This window comes from Tasmannia lanceolata, unplaced genomic scaffold (genome assembly GCF_043159265.1).
Source record: "Tasmannia lanceolata isolate RefF3 unplaced genomic scaffold, GAP_Taslan_0.1 ptg000044l, whole genome shotgun sequence".
NCBI lineage: Eukaryota > Viridiplantae > Streptophyta > Magnoliopsida > Canellales > Winteraceae > Tasmannia > Tasmannia lanceolata.
In genome coordinates, this window is record NW_027518721.1 from 2,467,090 (window position 1) to 2,487,066 (window position 19,977).

Below are 19,977 nucleotides of genomic sequence, written 5' to 3' on the forward strand. Positions count from 1 at the left end.
GTTTCTTTAGTTCATCATATTCAAAAGATAGTTTACTATTTTCATGCTTTAGCTTGTTGTTTTCAATAGAAAGTTCTTGACGATTTTCATTTAAGATTTTGATAGAAGCATTTAAATCATGAATTTCAATTTTGTATTTTTCATTTTCATCCTCTAAAAATTCATGATCTCTCTTTAACCAACCAAATTCTTTTGTCATGTTAGAGAGAGAATTTTCAAGTGATGCATTTTTATCAAATTCAATCTCAAGTTCATCATGTGCATTTTGCAAGGAATCTAGAACTTCTTTTAAAACAATGACATTATTCAAAGTATTTACCTCTTGATTGTCGTTTGTTGAGGCCATGAAGCAAACGTTTCTTGCAATCAAGCAATCTTCGCCATCATTTTGTTCGCCTTCACTTTTAATTTCCTCATCCCATGTGGCGGTCATTCCTTTCTTGCCTTCTCTTCTCTTGAAACGGTTGTTTGAAGAAGGCTCATTGTTGAGTGGACAATCCGGGCGAATGTGTCCAAGCTTCTTGCATCCATAGCATCGGGGTTGAGACGATCCATCACCGAGCTCTTCTTTCTTCTTGAATGGAGGATTGGTCCTTCTATTTTTCATGCCTCCCATGTTCCTTTGCAAGAATTTGATCCTTCTTGTTAGGAGGGCAACTTCATCTTCCATGTCTTCCTTTGCATCTTCATTGTCACCTACATTACAAGCAAAAGCAACTCCTTTTTCTTTTTCAATTTTAGTTTCAATTTCGGGTGCTTTTGTTTTGAAAATCATTTCATGGGTTATCAAGGACCCTATTAGTTCATCTAGGTTCAATGTATTCATGTCCTTGGCTTCGGTGATTGCGAAGGTTTTGTATTCCCATGACAAAGGTAGGGATCTAATGATTTTGGTCACTAAATCTCTATTTGAAAATTGCTTTCCAAGTCCCCTTAATCCATTTACAAGGTTCGTGAATCTAGTGTACATGTCGGCAATAGTTTCATCGGGTGTCATTTGAAAGAGTTCATATTGCCTAAATAAGTGATTCATTTTAGATTCTTTGACTTGGTTGGTTCCCTCATGGGTGACTTCTAAGGTATCCCAAATTTCTTTAGCCGAATTCAAATTTGACACTCTATTGAATTCTCCGGGAGACAAAGCACAAATTAGGGAATTCATGGCTTTGGCGTTGTAGTTTGAAGCTTGTTGTTCGGCTTCGGTCCAATCATTTAGATTTCTAGTGGGTAATATATATTCATTATTAATTGCTCTCCACATTTGGTAATCTTGGGTTAAAAAGATCTTCATTTTGGTTTTCCAAAATCCATAGTTTGTTCCATCAAAGTAAGGTGGCCTAGTGTTTGAGTAACCTTCATGGTGTTGAGGATGGTTTGCCATTTTTATAATCTTTACTCTAGACCGGTTAGGGTTTTAAAAATTAGAGACGAGGCTCTGATACCAATTGAAATAAACAAGAGGGGGGTGAATTGATTTTAACACTAAATTAGCCCTTTTGAAAATTAATTATGAACCCTAATTTGAATTTTCTTCTCTAGATTAAATTTTTGATTAGTTCAAATGAGATTAGAAACAAATGAAATTCCAAACCAAGAACAATAATGACAGTGCTAGAAAAGGAAAAAACACACCGATATATAGTGGTTCGGGCAAAGCCCTACTCCACTCTTCTTAAGATCGTCCTTAAGGTTTTCCACTATGCGAGACCTCCACGATGCCCGGCTCCGAGGTGGTTACACTTCCAAGGGATATTAAATAAGGATGCCCTTACACCTTTACAACGACTCTCGTTCTTCGCCGAGTTCTAAGCGATTGCTCTCTAGGGAATTAAGATAGGATGCCCTAACACATTTTACAAGAATTAGAAGAGAGATAGCTTGGCTTCTTCTTGAAAGCTTGATGCTCTTCAATGATGGTTGCAAGTGAAAGCTCTAAATCCCAACTCAAATAGATTTGCAAGTGCAAGGCAAGTTTGGGAAAAATAAAAACTTAAGCAGAAATGGGTTGCAAGTATTCTTGAATGCTTAAGGAGGTTTTTCAAATGTTCAAGAGAGGGGAAAATAATCCTCTTGATGTTCTATATATAGCATTTGACAAAATATGACCGTTTGCGGGTGTTGATATCAAAAACCAAGTTTTAATTTAAATCCCAACAGCTATATTTTGGTCTGTCGCGAGGTTCTCGGAGTTCCAAGAACCATTCTCGGAGTTCCGAGAGAAGGGCCAGAAGAAGAAAATATTCTTCTGGACCATTTCTCGGAGTTTCGAGAAAATGGCCAGAAGCTACTGGACCATTTCTCTGAGTTCCGAGCTCGGAGCTCCGAGAAAAATCTCGGAGTTCCGAGAAGCCTAAAAATCAGCAGATTTTGAGATTTTATTGCTTATCTGATTTTGGGCTTTTGGAACTCAACTCCTATGATAATTTTGGAATGTTTATGACGGTCCCAACATGTTGGTCCACCACATAACCATTCACTAATCCATTTTAAGTTCTTAAGTGTGTTTGAAAAACTCTTTTAAAACACTTTGCCTTGACTTGGAAATCTAAAGAGAAAAGGATGTACAATGATACCTATGTAACATTCAACTTCTCTCTAGTCTTGGTCTTCAATTGATCTTCCATCTTTTGTATGCTTGCTTGAGAGATGATGTGAGCTCCGCTTAGCTCATTTGACTCTTGTTGGGTACTTCTTCAAGCATGACCATATAGTGTGTTGGTTTCTTCGATGATCGATCTTAACATAAACACAACACTTCAAGGCAAATTGATTAGTATTAAAAAACACAATCAATTATGTTTAGAATCATCAAAACAAGATAGGAGAGTAGACCCTTGGGCTTACAATTTGAACTTTTGATATCTAACCCTTTTGAACCCGAGCCTACCTATAAAATTGAAAAGACAATCCAGTCAGAGGTAAAGACTTTCCACAAAAAGTGAGCTGATAAGACATGAAAGGAGTTCCTCGGTTATAAAGAACTCTGACGTTTGAATAGTGTGAGAATTCCAAGTAAAAGCTGAGGCAAATGGTTTGCTAGACCAGAAACCTGGTAGCAATAATCATGAGTTCCCACCAGAGGAGATTCGAAGAGATGAAGAAACAGTCTTCTATATAGGGCAGGATCTTGGAATCCGAGTAGTGTCAGTGAGACTTACTTTGATACCCTTCTAAACTAGGGGCATTAAAACTGAGCAATCCGAAGAGGGGTAATAGCCATGACGGAAATACCGGTGGAGGAAATTAGTGCCTCTTGACGTGGTTTTCAAAATTACTCTGAGAGCAGCTAGCCTTACCCTAAAAAATAATACATTGGATCTAAGGGTGAATCAAAAGTGAGTCGTCCCTTGAATCGTATAAAATTTTCTTTGATCGAGTCATTAGAAGTCTATTCTTCATTCTTATCCATGTTTCTCTCAAGGTGTAAAGTTCTCTAGGTCTAAAGTTGTCTGGCACTGGAAGAGCGAGAGTACACCTTCCAAAATGGGAAGAAAATTCAAAGTGAATCCTGGTTGGGAATCAAAGAGAAGCAAGAAACATCTTGTTCAGACCTGCCAGATACATTAAGGCCTCAAACAGTGAGCAACGACAGAAAAAATTCTCAGACTCAGCCATTGTAGAGATTGTCCTTCCTATTTCAAAGAAAGAACCCATGCAAATTCAAATTTCCCTTACCTATCCTGGTTCCGCTTCCTTAAGACTCTTGTCATGGAATCACAACACACTAGGGGCATCTTTTATGACTTGTGTCATAAAAGATATCAAGCACACAAAGGCAATCAGTGCCAATGTTTATAACAGGTTGAGATAAGAGAGATAGAGCACGTCTTAAGCTAAATCTCTGAACTCTTCAAATGAGCCCTCTTTCTGAAAGACTCTTTCTAAAAGAGTCAATTTTCAAAGAAAATCAATTTCCCCAGCGGAGTCTAGAATTTGCTCCCACAGTCTTCAACCCCAGCAGAATACAATTCTCTTGAAAAAAAAGGGTTAATACCCAAAACCCAGCAAGTTATCCGAGTCCGGTCCTAGCAAGGAACTCGCACTCGCAATGGTTCTCGGCAAGAGACAATCAATCTCTCAGCGGAATCGATAAAAATTTTCGCATCCAGAAGCAAAATTATTGTTTGTATCTCCTAGCAATTAGTATAGAGAATAGCCTTTCCACAGGTCCATCTAACTGTTATTCTAGTGAAAGCCTTTCCACAGGCCCATCATACCTTTGATTCCCGTACTGTCTCATGTAGACTTCGGCTTGATCAAGGTATCCTCGACTTTTCGGTTCATTCGCAACCGGGTCAATCCTTTGAGAATCTGTTTCATCATACCACTGAGAGTCTGTCTCATTATCCCATTGAGAGTTTGTCTCACCATTTCATTGAAAGTTTGTCTCATTATTCTATTGAGAGTCTGTCTCACCATTCCATTGAGAATTTGTCTCACCAATCTTTTGAGCCTTTGACTCATTCGCAGTCTAGCTCATATCCTCGACCTTTCAGTTCACTCGCAACCGGGTCCATCCTTTAGTATCTGACTCATTCGCAGTCTCGCTCATATCCTCAACCATTTGGTTCATTCGCAACCAGGTCAATCCTTGGAGCCTTTGACTCACTCGCAGTCTCGCTCATATCCTCGACCTTTTGGTTCATTCGCAACAAGGTCAATCCTTTGAGCCTTTGACTCATTTGCAATTTCGCTCATATTCTCGACCTTTCGGTTCATTCGCAACCAGGTCAATCCTTTGAGCCTTCGGTTCATTCGCAACTAGGTCAATCCTTGGAGCCTTTGACTCACTCGCAGTCTCGCTCATATCCTCGACCTTTCGGTTCATTCGCAACCGGGTTAATCCTTTGAGTTTTTGACTCATTCGCAGTCAAGCTAGTGTTCCTAAGCTTTCGGTTAATCTGTAACCGAGTCAATCCTTTAACTTCTTATTCCGTCAGGCTATTACCTTTCTGGTTCATTCGTAACCAAGTCATCGTTCCGGCCTTTTGGGTTCATTCGCAACCAGGGCAATCCTTAGAGCCTTTGACTCATTCGCAGTCTAGCTCGTATCCTCGACTTTTGGTTCATTCGCAACCAAGTCGATCTTTTAGTATTTGACTCATTCGCAGTCAAGCTTCTATCCCCGACTTTTCGGTTAATCTGTAACCGAAGTAATCCTTCAACTTCTGATTTTGTCAGGCTATTACATTTTTGGTTCATTCACAACCAAGTCATCGTTTCGACCTTTTCGGTTCATTCGCTACCGGGTCAATCCTCGACTTTCTAGTTCATTCGCAACCGAGTCAATCTCTGAGCTTTTTGACTCTTTCGCAGTCAAGCTTTTCGGTTAATCTGTGTCCGAGTTAATCCTTTCACTTCTGATTATGTCAGGTTATTACCTTTCCGGTTCATTCGCAACCATGTCATCGTTCTGGCCTTTTTGGTTCATTTGCAACCAGGCCAAAAATCTTAGACTCTTCGGCTCGTTCGCTGCCAAGTTTTTCGCCGATCTCTTGATTCATTCGCAATCAAGGTAATCTCCGTGACTTCGACTCATTCGCAGTCGAGTCCATCTTCCAATTCTTAGCTCATTCGTAGCTAAAATCAAATTTCTGACTTTCGGTTCATTCGTAACCAAGTCAATTATCCGGTCTAATAGTTCATTCGCAACAAGGCCAATATCCCTGACTCTGGCTCTTTCGCAGTCAAGTCACCTCATTGCTTTTTGGTTCGTTCGCAACCAAGCAAATTTCTAACCTTCCGACTCATTCGCAGTCAAGTCCATTATCCGATCTTCTGGTTCGTTCTCAACCAAGCTAACATCTCTGATTCTTTGATTCCTTCGCAGTCAAGTCAATTCCCCAGCTTCTGGTTCAGTCGTAACCAAGCCAGTATCCTTCTGTGGGACCCGATCCCGGGAGAGGGGTGGGGCGCAAGCCGCCACGCCTTCTCTTGGTCTCTCGTACCCACGCGATTGGCGTGTGCATTTTTAGTGTTGATTTTAATTCGTCTTTTATGTGAACTTGGGATCACTAAGGCGATCCGAATTCCACACAAAAGAGACTGACAGAGTCGCCACCTAGATGTGGGATCTAGGACCCATGATTAACCAGAAATCTAGACTCGTTACCTGGTTACAAGAATGGAAGGTATGGGGAGTTATCCACCACATGCACCATTCCCGCCCGATAATCGGTCTTCGATTCCAAAAGCTAACTCTTTTAAATTTATTTTAAATGGCTCATTCAACTCTCTATTAATGTGCGAACTAAGTGACATGCATCCTATGATCTAATTTCATTGTGAATCCTAAATGTGTATCTTGATTTATTAATTTGTCTGGATTCAATCTAAGTGAAAGTTCTCCTAAAATTCTAATTTCATGGAAAGTCCTAAGTAATTTAATTAAGAATTTACAAGAAAATTAATATACAAAACCCCACATTTGTTGTGGACCCGACTCGCGGTTGGTATGCCATCAGACATCCAAGCTGCCTACGTACCCAAGCCTCACTGGGATCAGAGTCGACGTAGTTCGGTGCACCTAAGCTAAGCTACTTATGCCTAACTCAACTAAGACACCGACCTAGACGGGATTGATTGTTTCAACAGTTTTAGGAGAAGTTATTTAATTCAGGTTGAGGATTTTATTATCCTAGGATTTCATCTAAGATGCTATATGATTCTTATCTAAATGCAAGTTATTCCTTAGACTAATGCTGGTTTGCCTACATCCTAGTTTACTAGGCTTGTCCTAGGGAAAGATTGGGCGACTAGTGTAACTAGACCTATGGCACGGTTGCTATACATAGCAAACCTCCGTGATGAGGCTGGACTCCTAACTCTAGGACTCCCTAAAACCTAAGACTCCCTAAAACTTAGGACAAGACACGACACCAGTGTTCCTAATTTGGGCTCTAATGGTTCTTATATCGGAAACCATAATCTAATGGTTCCGAAAGACTCGAGACAAATCGATTCAAGCTCTTGAAGTTAATTAATTTCAGATTTCAAGGATTTTCAGTTTCTGGACATTCAAGGATTACCAATGGTTCTAGGGTTCACTAATTTCGGCCTTGAATGGCATGCAAGGGAGGAAATCGTGCGCTCTTTCCTTGCGCAATTTAATACTTAGGTTATAGCATCTTATTGCCTGGCATATCTCAGGATTTCCGTGGACAGTAACCTCGGAGCCAACAACATGCTATAGCTTAAGTATTCAAATTGTCAAAGATCGGTTGCAATTGGGATACGATTATGGATGCACTGGCCATTTTTCCAGGAAAATCTAAAGATCCTAAGATTTCTGTTTCAATGGATTAAGGAGCTAATATGTGACAGAGATTTAAGGTTCTTTAGAGATTTTTAGATGAATTTCAATTAATTTCAATATTTTAATGGATTTTATCAATTTTAAACCATATGAGTGATTTTACAAGTGAAACCGTTGCAAACGAATTCGAAATGAATTGAATCTTCTACAGAAGCAAGATATGATGAGATGTAGCTTACTGGAAGATTTTTACAGATTTTTACATTAAGCTCATATTTAATTTTGATTAATTGACTATATTACAAAAATAACACAGAAACTACTAGAAATAGAAATCTAAATTCAGTGAAATTTCTACAGAAATAAGATATAAGTAAATATAGCATGCTGTGAGATTTTCATGAATTTTGAAAACTATTTACTATCAGTTTCGGATTTTTCAATTTTCAGACAAGATTATGAATTAACACTACATCCCATATGAAACAAGATCTAAATCCCTCGAAAATTTACAGAAACTAGGAATATGGAATATAAGACTACTGTAAAAAGTTTGGGAATTTTATCTGTGATCTGATGTCTGTCAAAATTCTCCCAAAATCTGATAATTTTCAAAGAAAGCATAAAATAATATACCAAAAAAATCCAAAAATTCTCAAAAATTCATGGTAGAATGTACCAGTATCATATTATTTTTCCACGAAATTTCATTAATTATCGAATCCGTTTAGTATATAATTTAGTTTTCTTCGTCGAAAAGATATTTTTGAAGAGTTTTCTATTTTTAAAACACGATTTTCGAGAAAATCACGATTCCGGAAAACATCCTCCAACCTTGTTCTAATGTGATGAACACAAGAAAAATTTAAAATTCCAAAAAATAGATCATCCTGAGATGGCTATTTTTTCGAATTCCGTAATTACTCAGCCATTTTTTTAAAATAAAATACCCCTCTTCACTCAAATTTTTGAAAACCATTGATCCAATGTCCGATCCGATCCGATGATTATCTTACTCTATTTAGATAGATCGTTGTATTAAATTTTGGGACGAAACGGAATTGAAACACCCATGTAGATCATGATTTTAAACACACACATTTAATATTGAGTTAAAATCATTTAAATGCTAAAAACCATGCAAAATACATAAAAAATACCAGATGATTCGGGAAAAATCCGAGAATGGGGTACCAACCTGTGATAGAGTTCCTCGCCGAATCCAAAAGCCGCAGAATCCGAAAAATCCCGCCAACGTGTGATCCGCTCCGTTCTCTTTCCCTTTTTCTTTTTTCTTTTTTTATTTTCTCACTACTGTGGATGGGGTGGAGGGTAAGCGAGAGAGATCGAGAGAGAGTTTGAGAGGCCGAGAGAGAGTGAGAGGGTAAGAGAGAGAGAGAGAGAGAGAGAGAGAGAGAGAGAGAGAGAGAGAGAATGAATGTGAGAAACAAAAAGAAACAAAAATCATTGATCCAATGTCCGATCCGATCCGATGATTATCTTACTCTATTTTGATAGATCATTGTATTAAATTTTGGGACGAAACGGAATTGAAACACCCATGTAGATCATGATTTTAAACACACACATTTAATATTGAGTTAAAATCATTTAAATGCTAAAAACCATGCAAAATACATAAAAAATACCAGATGATTCGGGAAAAATCCGAGAATGGGGTAGCAACCTGTGATAGAGTTCCTCGCCGAATCCAAAAGCCGCAGAGTCCGAAAAATCCCGCCGACGTGTGATCCGCTCCGTTCTCTTTCCCTTTTTTTTTTCTCACTACTGTGGATGGGGTGGAGGGTAAGCGAGAGAGATCGAGAGAGAGTTTGAGAGGCCGAGAGAGAGAGAGAGTGAGAGGGTAAGAGAGAGAGAGAGAGAGAGAGAGAGAGAGAGAGAGAGAGAGAGAGAGAATGAATGTGAGAAACAAAAACCAAACAAAAAAACAGAGAATGAGACACTCTGTTTTTTTCGTTATCTTTTTTCTTCTTCAAAACCGACACTCTGTTTTGGTGAAATTGATGTGAAACGACAAAGATGGCTGAGAGGGTGAGGGTGAGGCTATCAAGAGTGATGAGAGGAGGAGTGGGAGAACAGAGGGTGGTGTGGAAAATGAAAGCCAATGGGGAGAGGTTACTCTGTTTTTTACGTACTTAGTTTTTATCTTAACAGAGCTCTCGTTTGGACATTGTAGAGGAGATGGGAGGTGGTGGGAATATGGGAAACACAGAGGGAGGGATTGAAAGATGACCGTGAGATGAGAAACAGAGGGAGGGATGCTCTGTTTTTGTTCTTTTTTGAGCTAGGGAGAGACGAGATGGCCATTAAGCACGAAAGAGTGGGGAGAGAGAGTAGAGAGAGCATGAGAAAGAGAGCGTGAGAAAGAAAGGAACAGAGAGACAGTGAATACCCGAATCAAGATTTTTCTCCACCTCCAACAGAGACCCGAGCTTCTTTTTTTTCTTTTACGACATAGCTGCCATTTCTCAAAAAAACAGAGCCACGTTTTATTTTTTCATATTACAGAGAAACCAGAGAGAGAGAGCTCGGCCTCAAAAAAAATTTCTCCTTTTGCGTCGAGAATCCCCAGTGATTCAGATGAGAGATGGGGATCCTTCTCAAAAACAGAGAGAGGTTCCCCTTCAAAGAGTCGAAAACCGAGTTACCTCCCCCCTCTCCTTTCTTTTTTTTATTTTATAACAAGCCTCTCTAGAGGGAAAGTTGCCCAGAGATCTTTCCTTCTTTTTACACACTATACATCTCTTACCTTAAAACAGATTCCCTTCCCCTCCTTTGTTTCTTTTTTTTTCTTTTATTCCTTATGTTGCCTCCTCCCCAAAAGGAAATCTCGAGAATTACCTCACGTAAATTTTCCACTTATGGTCTTTCTTAAAGAAGAAGTTAGACAAAAAAAAACCTTATAAAATATATACGCTTACCTTTCATGCCCTCAAGATTTAATGGGAATTTATTTCCTTGGATTCGGCATCAACCCCAAGTGGGTCCCCTGTTGTATGGCTAATTTCTACATCTTGCCTTGTTATTACTATCATTTTAAGAACATGGTGGGGCCCACTCCATAGGATAATTTGAACCACCCGATTAACAAGTCATTAATGGGATATGCTCAATAAATCATTTCTTATAGATCATTCATAGGATGATCCAAACCATCCATTTCAATGGGCTACCGTATAAATGATTCGCTCTTCTAATTCATTGTCGCAAGCTGATCTTGGCCGTCCAATTGATAGGCTGCAATGTGGATCAGTTACACCACCTCTTAAATCACTCCATATTATTTAATTGGTGGCCCACAAATCTTTTCCGTTAGATTTCAATACGGACCCCGAAGAATAAGATTGAATTACCTTGGGTGGGCCCCACGCATATTTAGTGGGCCACTCCATTTTAAATCCCTCAACAAAATGCTAGGCCTATTCCTTGGCCGAATTTTCCATGAGATCCATTCATCGAAATTTTAGGCGGGTCCGCTTGCTTCAACTTAGTGAACTCCACTCCATGCTGGGCACACTTATTCTTATAAAATTTGATCGTTTGACATCCATGATAAACTTCACAGATAACTTGAATATTTCTTATATGGGCCCACTTTCTCGATCCAAATTTAATCCAAATGCTCAATGCGGGCCCACCAAATGGGTCCCAATTCTCTCTGGTTTGGATTTTTCCGAATAACTCTTCTCGACACTTGACGGAAAAATGCGAAACATGGCAGAAACAAGTGAAAAGATCGAGAAACTATAGGAGACGGGCACAGGGATGGAAAACACTGAAGAACCGATAGAAAAACACTAACTTCTTTGTTGATTAAGGCGGAGCAAAATGGGTGTGTCTACACCTTCCCGGCTCACTCGCGGCCAAATTAACCTTTCAACTTCGACTCGCTCGCAGTCAGCCTATTTCTCTTCAATTTCCAAGCTCGCTCGTGGCTAAAGCTTTGCTTTCAATATTTCCAGCTCATTCGTAGCCAATCGAGCATGTCGATACCTTTTGCAAGAGATGCCAGAGCAATATCCTTCCAAAGCTTTTCAATTGGATGCTAGATTAGCGCCAACCATAACTCTTTTCTTGCAGCCGCTTTCACAATACCCTTTCATTTCACTCAGAATCTCAGGTCAACCAAAATGTGTTGTCTTGTCAGCTTTGGCATTCGCGCGACAAGCACGCTGTGCCAAAGAGGGGCATCTGTAGACACCCCATTTTGACCGAACCCTAAAAATCTTAAAATCAGATAAATTTTTGAAACTCTAAACCCCTAATTCGAATAAAACCTTGAAAGCGGAAAAATCCTGAAAAGTCAAGCCCAAAATGTATGTGTGAAATATCAAGGTAAGGATGTGCCCGTACTAATCTTCTTATGCAAAAAAAAAAAAAAAAAAAGGTTGATGAGAGAAAGTGAATTTATTCCAGGCCGTTCTTACTCGGATTACACCTTGGTAGTGTAAAAAGAGTAGTCACGAATACATAGAAGGGGCTGTCCAGAAAAAAGAAAAGGGGTCAGATTTATCACTTCCTTGGGCTAATTCCCGAGGCACCCCCCTGTTGAAAAAAAAAGAGGCTAAAATATACTAGTAAGGGCTGTTCAAGAGTAAGATGGGGAGGCAAAATATCATTTGTCCTTTATATTTTAAAGCCACCGAATTAAGGTCCCTAGAGGGAGCAAGGCTGGTGTCTCATTTTTTTTAGATGATGGTAACATCTTTTATTTAGTCACCCCACTTTTTCTAGTATAAAAGAGTAATTAAATATACCATAAGGGCCGCCCATAGCAGGGGGAGGGGATAAATTCATCATCTCTCTATAAAAGGGACCGAGCAGTTTACTTGAGAGGGGTTGATTCACGTTAAAAAAAAGAGGTGTTGAAGTTACTCTCATAAGCAAAACTAAATGAGGGTTGTATGGAAGAAATGGGGGTGTGGATATCAAAGCAAGGATATGATGAAATTGGCCCCCTTTTACTTATAAAATCTAATCGAACAGGGCATTAGAGGGGTCTGATTTTTTTTAGCAAATAGAGAAAAGAGCTGGAGAGAGAGAGAGAGAGAGGGAGAGAGAAAAGAAAGGGATTTTCGTCGGCTCTTCATCTTCTCCGACGATGCTCGCCGGAATCCGGCGAATCAAATCCTTGTTTTTACCTTGTTAAAGTCATCTTCTTCATTCCTCTACCTTGAACACCACGATTATCTTCACTGGAACCTTGATTTTCCTTATTTGAAGCTTACAAAATTCTAGATCTGAGCATTTTCATGTTTTTCTCCGGTCAATCTGCCGGAGCTCTGATCGTGATCGTTCCTTGCCGTTATCATTTACCTCCTCCATCTTCTATCCTCAAATCGATTCTTCCATCTTGATTTGCATGATTTCTAGGCTCAAACATTTCTTAAAACCCTTACAAATTTTAGATCTACTACTCTAATTACCTTCTTTGATTACCTTGTCAGAATCCGATCATCAAACCCTTGCTTTTGCCTCATTTTCTGCAACATCGAAGAGAGGAGAGTCTTGCTGATTTTGATTAGAAGAATTAGGTTTTCTGAAGTAAAAGGGAATCCGAGAGTAGAGAGAGATCTGAAGGAATTGCAGAAATTAGAGGAGATTAGAGAGATCCGAGAGAGATATTGAAAGGAGGATAAAAGAGGGTTTCTGATTTCTTTTCCGGCAATTTTACCGGAGCTCCGACCTCATTGCTAAGATCTAGCAAATTTCAACCTACGCAAACTTTGCCGGTGTTGTTTTAACAATCTCCATTAGATTCAACTGATTTGTCTTCCATCTGCGATCCATCGTGCCTGATCCGAGCTCCGTTATCAAACTGCTCTTTCATCATCTCTGGTGCTAGAATCGAAGCTCCGGTGAGTATTTACGATTGCAATTTCGCCTAATATAGGTAATGCTTTACCTTTATCTGATGGTATTTCTACTCTTAAGATCTAAAAATTGTATGAAAGAGTTAGCTTATTCCCGTCATGTTCTAACTGTTTTCCTCATAGTAGTACTCAGAATTGGTAGTGGTTTATTGTGTTAACTGTTAGGAAAAATGGAGTGGATGTAAGTGTCAAAATAGAGTATATGTGGCTGTCGATGCTTGCACTACCATAGATTTTTTTTTTAATTATGCAAATTCGGCTTGTCTTCTCCACTTCAGTTGGCTTTCTAATTTCATGATTTAGAAAGAAAATTTTGACTGAAAGAGATGAAATGGGTTAGGTATAACCATTTTAAAATGGGAATGCAGATGTCTATATTCACTCATGAGCACTATTATGTTTTATCAACCGAATTATCCCAACTTATTGTCTCTTTCTCTTAACTTATTTGTGAGGACTTTATGGGTTATAAGAATGTCTACTGTTCATATGCTTAAGGAAATATGGTTTTGCCAGTGTTGATCCCTAAAGAAGTTATGATTATTGATATTGACACTACCCAAATTTGATATTTGTACAAATTGGCTTGCTTGATCTGCTCTAATTGAGACTCAAGAATTTCTTTTGAGCAAGTTAAATGGCCCTTGATCAAAACCTTAATAATGAGGGACAAGCAAATCTAGTGTAATTATTAAGGTTGGTTAGTACTTTTCTTTCATACATTTGATTCCTCATCTTTGTCGATTTTGGTCTTCTCATTTCTAATTCCAAAACCCTCAGTTTTCTCTTGATTTTGCTGATGTTCGTTGCTTTGGCATTTTTGGTCATCTTGAAAAATATTTCTTGCCTTTATTAGTGCCCTGCATATGTTTTCCTTTGTATATGCTATGGATACTTCTGCTTTCATGTTTTCAATAATTAGACAAACTCTGCCTTCATTATCTAACTGCTTGTCAAAGGCTTTTATACATATTGATGTGCTTTCAAAGACCAACTAAAGAGGAGGAGATAAGTTGAGTTTGGACCATTGTGAAAATGTGGTATTGTGAGTGTCAGCAGCCTTCTCTGCATCATTCTATTTCTTGCATCTTCGATATCACACTCTTACTCAATGTTGTCATCACCCAGATTTTCATCTCATTTATATATATATATATATATATATATATATATATATATATATATATATATGCATATTTCTTCTTATCCATTTAATAATAAGAAATGAAAAAGAGGCAGATGTGGTAGGGTATGGGATTAGCTTTGCTCTCATGATTAATTTTGCCCATGGGATAAAGATTAGAATCTGAGAACATTTTATTTTTGATTCTGCTGAAGCTTTTGTTATCCATTGAAAGGCAGGGCTTAAAATTTGATCATAGTTTTGAATACAATTGATTCTGAGTCTTAAATGTATGCATTTCGATGATATGTAAAGAGAGTCTAAGGTTTTACCTATCTTAATCCGATCATGTGGTTTCCAAAGTGTATAGTCGGGTAACATAGATATTGGGTCAGGCCCTTATAGTTTCTTCTCTACGATGTTTTGCTCTTGATATGTGTGTTTAAAGGGCGATGAAGGCGCTAGCCCAAGCCCATCCTTAGGGGACTTACCTAGTCTTGATTGCATTCCCCTATTTCTTTTAGAAGACTTACCTAGTCTTAGTAATAATCTCCCTCTCATTTAGAAAGCTTGTCAAACCTTTTAGACATGTACTTTGAAACCATTAGCTCTCTCATTGCAAGGGCAATGAAAGAAACATCTTGAGCTTACCCTTTAGGGAGACAAGTTATGTCTCAGCAGAAAGTCATACTCATTAAGAGATAGGCTTTGTCTCATTAGTGAGTCATACATAGGGGGCTTGCTTAGCCTCATCATTAGAAATTCCTTTCTTAGTTGAAAACCAACTTGGTCTGGTAGTTGCCCTAACCGTTTCTGTCATTGCAAGGGCAATGATAAGGATACTTGGAGCCCACCTCTGTGTCTAGGAGATTTGCATAGTCTCACTAGCACCCTTCTTTATCTCATTTTCTTTTAGGAGACATGCCTTGTCTCATTAGTATCTCTCTTAGAGTCACTAATCTAGGAGTCAGTCCTTCAGTTCAGGAGTCTGTCCTATCATCATAGGGGTTAGGATTCTATCCATCCTCTCATCAAATCATGTGATTTTTATCCGCTCCTACAAGGTATAGGATGCTGTCCAACTCTTGCAGAGTTGTTATTCTGTTCATTCCCCCGCAAAGCATAGGATGTTATCCAACCTTTGCGGGATATCAGGTGTCTGTCATACTCTTATGATGATAGGAATTTGTCCTCTTGAGTCAAAAACACTTGAAAACAACGAAATACTAAAAATATTTTAAAATAAAAAATCTCAAAAATCTTGAGTCATTAGGAGTAGTTAGGAAAATCTATTTCCGAACTACGTTGGCTTGATCCCTTTCCACAGGGTACGAGGTGCAGCTTGGGATTCAGGTCCCAAGTCCAGCCAAACCTTTAAAAATAAACATTTCAAACCTTCAAAAAAAAAAATACAAAACTTCTTCAAAACCTTTTCAAAAAGATCTTCCCCTAGAGTTAGGAGTCTGTCCTAGATATTTGGGGTATTTTAGAGTTAGGAGTCTGTCCTGATTTGTAATGATATGGTGTGTCCTGTCGTGTGAGTGTCCCTAGAGTTAGGAGGCCTCGAGTCGATCGATTAGACATTTAGTCGAACTGATGGCTAGACTAGGAAGCATATAGTCAGCCCATGGTTTTCATTAGGATGCACAGCCTAGTTACACATAGGATGTAGGGCCCACCTGCATTAGCTTAAGGCTAATCAACTTGCATTAGTTAGGGCATATAGAGAGTCCTAAAAATTACAATTCACCTGAACTTAAGCAATCGTCCAAAAAGCTTTAAAAATCAGTTGAGTCTAGTGGATCGAGTCTAGGATAGCGGTTCTAGATGGTTAGGCATCGTAGTTTAGAATAGGTCATCGAACTACGTTGACTCCGATTCTTCCCGAGGCCGGGATACGTAGAGCAGCTGGGATGGACGGCCATCTTGGTCCGAGTCAAGTCCTGCATTAGAGTTTTAGGATTCGTCTTGTCCAGTCATGTATAGAGTTGATTTGTGTTGTGTGTTTTATTGTGTTTTCTTACTTTCATGTACAGATCCTATACCTTTAGCTCTAGCATGCATGTGTTTGCACATCATAACTTAGACACCAATTAGGTATGACATTCATAACCTAGCTACTTTTAGGTGACACTTATTTTATTTCTTTAAGCGTGTTCATTAATCATCTTCGAGACATGCATGATTAGATAGACGTCTTCTCGGAGATATTCGTACCCATTTCACATGACTTTTGCCCAAAACTCTTCAAAATTAATAAGTAAATGGCATAAGAGACCAAGTGCTTGCACTTGGGCGGACGAGGTGCTCTTCGGACCTTCCAAATTCGTAACCAGGCATGAACCTTCTTTTATATCTCTGGTTATCCGTTGCAACAGAGCATAGTATGGGATCCTGGGCCCACTTCCTTGGATGACGACTCTTCTTTGTTTAAGGTACGCCTCGAATCTGGGCTAGTCCCCGAATCGAAAGGTATCTCACCTTTTATCGCCACTCATGCTGTGAGAGGCACTTCTTTCGAGAGTTCCTTGGTAGAGCTCTCCATTCACGTGGATGATCCACAGAGACTTCGCGTGGGGGCCCGTCCCCCGCCCCTCTCGAATCGGGATCCACAAGGGCCAATATAGGTAATTCACTGATTTCATTTGGAAAGGGATTTTAGAAGTGGTTTTAAGAGAAAAAGAGGAATGGCATTTGGACGATCAAGATGATGCTTAAACAGGATATATTAGGTATTGGAATCCGAAGTTGTCTTTGTTTTTTTAGTCACTGTCCTCAAATATATAAAAAAGAGAGAGAGTTGTTATTCTCAGGGCGATGAAATCATCGAACACATTTCTCTTCTAAATATAAGAGTTGCCAAGGATGGTAGGATAGTGCAATTTCTCTTTTATCCTTGCAGGGGCAGCAAATAGGTGAATGTGTGACAATTGGATGTGGTGTTGCTTTTCTATTATAAACAAGGATATTAAGGTCTTTTTGGTCCTTGCAATCTACTAGATGTGGCTTTACAAAGATAAGCAACGGATGGTGTTTTGTTAATACTCTATGTCAAGCTTGCTTTGAAGATGGGGAGGATGCCTACTCAAATTGGAAAGTTGCTATGGTCAATATGCCACTTGGGAGAGGGAATAATTTATTTCTAAACAATCAGATCATGGCCCACTCTCTTTGAGGCAAGCATGTCATGTAGGATTCCCCTCTTTGAAGGAAAGAAGTTTATATGAGACTTTCTTTTTGGTAATCAATGCTTTTTCTCTCCCAAAATAAAATGACAATAAGCTGCTATCCATGGTAACCAAGAGAGTTGTGGCAACAATAGATCTTTCATCCCTAGTCCTCACAATTTCTCTTGAACTTTTTTTAGCAACATTCTATCCTTGATTGTTTTGGGAAATTGATATCTTTTGGAAAATTAGCATTCTACAATTTTGAAAAGTGGATTCACCTAATTGTCACTGATAGAAATTTCGGCAACTTTAGATTTTTAAAGGAAGGCAAGCACAAAAAAAAAAGAAAACCCAATACTCTTTCTTTTTATTAAAAATGGCAAGTCAGCCCTCTCGCTAGAAAAGATAAAGAACAGCCTTCTCCTTCATTGGAGGGAGATCTCTTGGTATTGGTAGCACCACCTTCGTTAGGATTCCAGCCGAACAGCACTCTATCGCTTGTTGGTACCCGTATTCCATACCCAGAAACAATACTCAAAACTCATACCTTTTTATTGATAAAAGCTAATTTATCCCTCTCAAGTCTTGTGTTCGAACTACCAAGTGTGACAAAATTTCTCTTGTTGAATCATTATTCCCACTACAAAAATCTTACTGCAGAATCTTTGAGAGCGAAATCTCTTGGCAATCAAAAACCCATATAGGCACTTGGTGATTAAAATCTTGGCGACCAACGTGGTTATTATTTAGATCTACATTGGACGATCCTTCTTTCATTCGGCCAAGCTCTCTTCTAATGAAGCAAGCCCTCTTTCATTGCCTCTCGGAAATACGTCAAGGCGGCTTACACGTGGTAATTCTGGGGTTCTTTTCTATTGCGTAAAAAGGGTACGACAAAGCGTATACCTCGGATTTACGCACCCTAGAGACAAGGAGCGCGATCAACGGTAGGTTCCTCCATTTTTTATAATATCAAAAGTAGAAAAGCATGCTTAGGGCCATTGCTTCTTTCTTTTCTTCATGATTTTCGTAAAAGCTACCATGCATGATATAATATGATTTTGGTGGGTCAGTTTATTTGATTATCGATTTTGGTAAAAAATAAACCATTATATGAGAAAATTGGATGTTTAACTGATCTGGATGTCTAGTGGCTTTTGAATCGTTTTTACAAAGTAAGTGTTTTATAACTAAGGGTTTTTAGTGAAGCTATGTTTTCTGAGTCTTAATGTGGTTAAAATAGCACCAAAAAACCAAAAATTCCTGTAGATTTCATTTGTTTTGATGGCTCAAAAATTCGTTTAAATAATACCCGGAAATAGGATTTTGACGGCTCTAAAAATCGTTCATATAACAAAACAATTCAAAACTGATTGAAAGTTGGTCCCCAGTAGATTTTTAATGTTTAAATATCATACAAATAGTTTCAAAATATTTGGAGTTTATTTATTATTTTTACTGGAATTGATTTGATAAAATCACTGATTTTCATGTATATGAAGGACATATCATTAAACGAACTCTTCAAAAGCTGAAATTTGGTAGCAAGTTGAAATGACCATTAAAAATCATATTGTGAATTTATCAGGAATTTTGGACATATTTTAATATTTGTTATTGATTTTTAATTGCTATGACCAGAACATAAATATATCTGTTAAAAATAACAAATTATCGAAATAATGTCTGAAAAGTTTCTTATAATTTTGTATTTGTCCGGGAATGGTTTATTAAAAATTTGGTTGGATTTGGAATTCGTTTCCTATATATTTTAGGGAAATGTCATCAATCTGACCTGAAAGTGGAAAATCAGTTAAAAATCGAATTTTAATCTTTGAAATCATGAAAAATTCAAGCAGAATATATTTTTCAAGAACACATCATATCCCAAAGTTTCTGGAACAGATAACTAAATTAGCTATAGGCTTCTTTGTAAAATCATTAATTTGTTCCAATTGTGATAAATTTTTTTAAAAATCCAAATTAATTCAAAGCACCTTGAAAATTTTCAGAGAACTCTAACTTTTTATCATGTATTCAATTACTAAGCCATCTGAAACAGAAATCTTAGGAGTATTAGATTTCATTTTGTAAAATAACATGCTAGGATAGTTTAGATGCCGAGATCGTAACCATAATCGTATACTAATTGCAATCGATCCAGCATAATTGGAGTGCATAAATTATAGTATGTTATTGGCTCTGAGGTACACTGTCCACGGAAATCCTGAGAAATATGCCAGGCAATAAGATACTATAACTTACGTGCTAAATTATATAAGGGTTGAGAGCACGATTCCTTCCATGGTTGCGAAAGGGATTTACGTGCTAAATTCATGATCTGGTCTGAAAATTCAAAAATCCAACATTGATAGTAACTATTATCTAAAATTCGTGAAACTCTCACAGCCTACTATGTTTACTCATATCTTACTACTGTAGAAATTTCAATGAATTTAGATTTCTATTTCTAATAGTTTCTGTGTTATTTTAATAATCTGGTCTCATTGTTATTAAATAAAAAATTAATAGGAG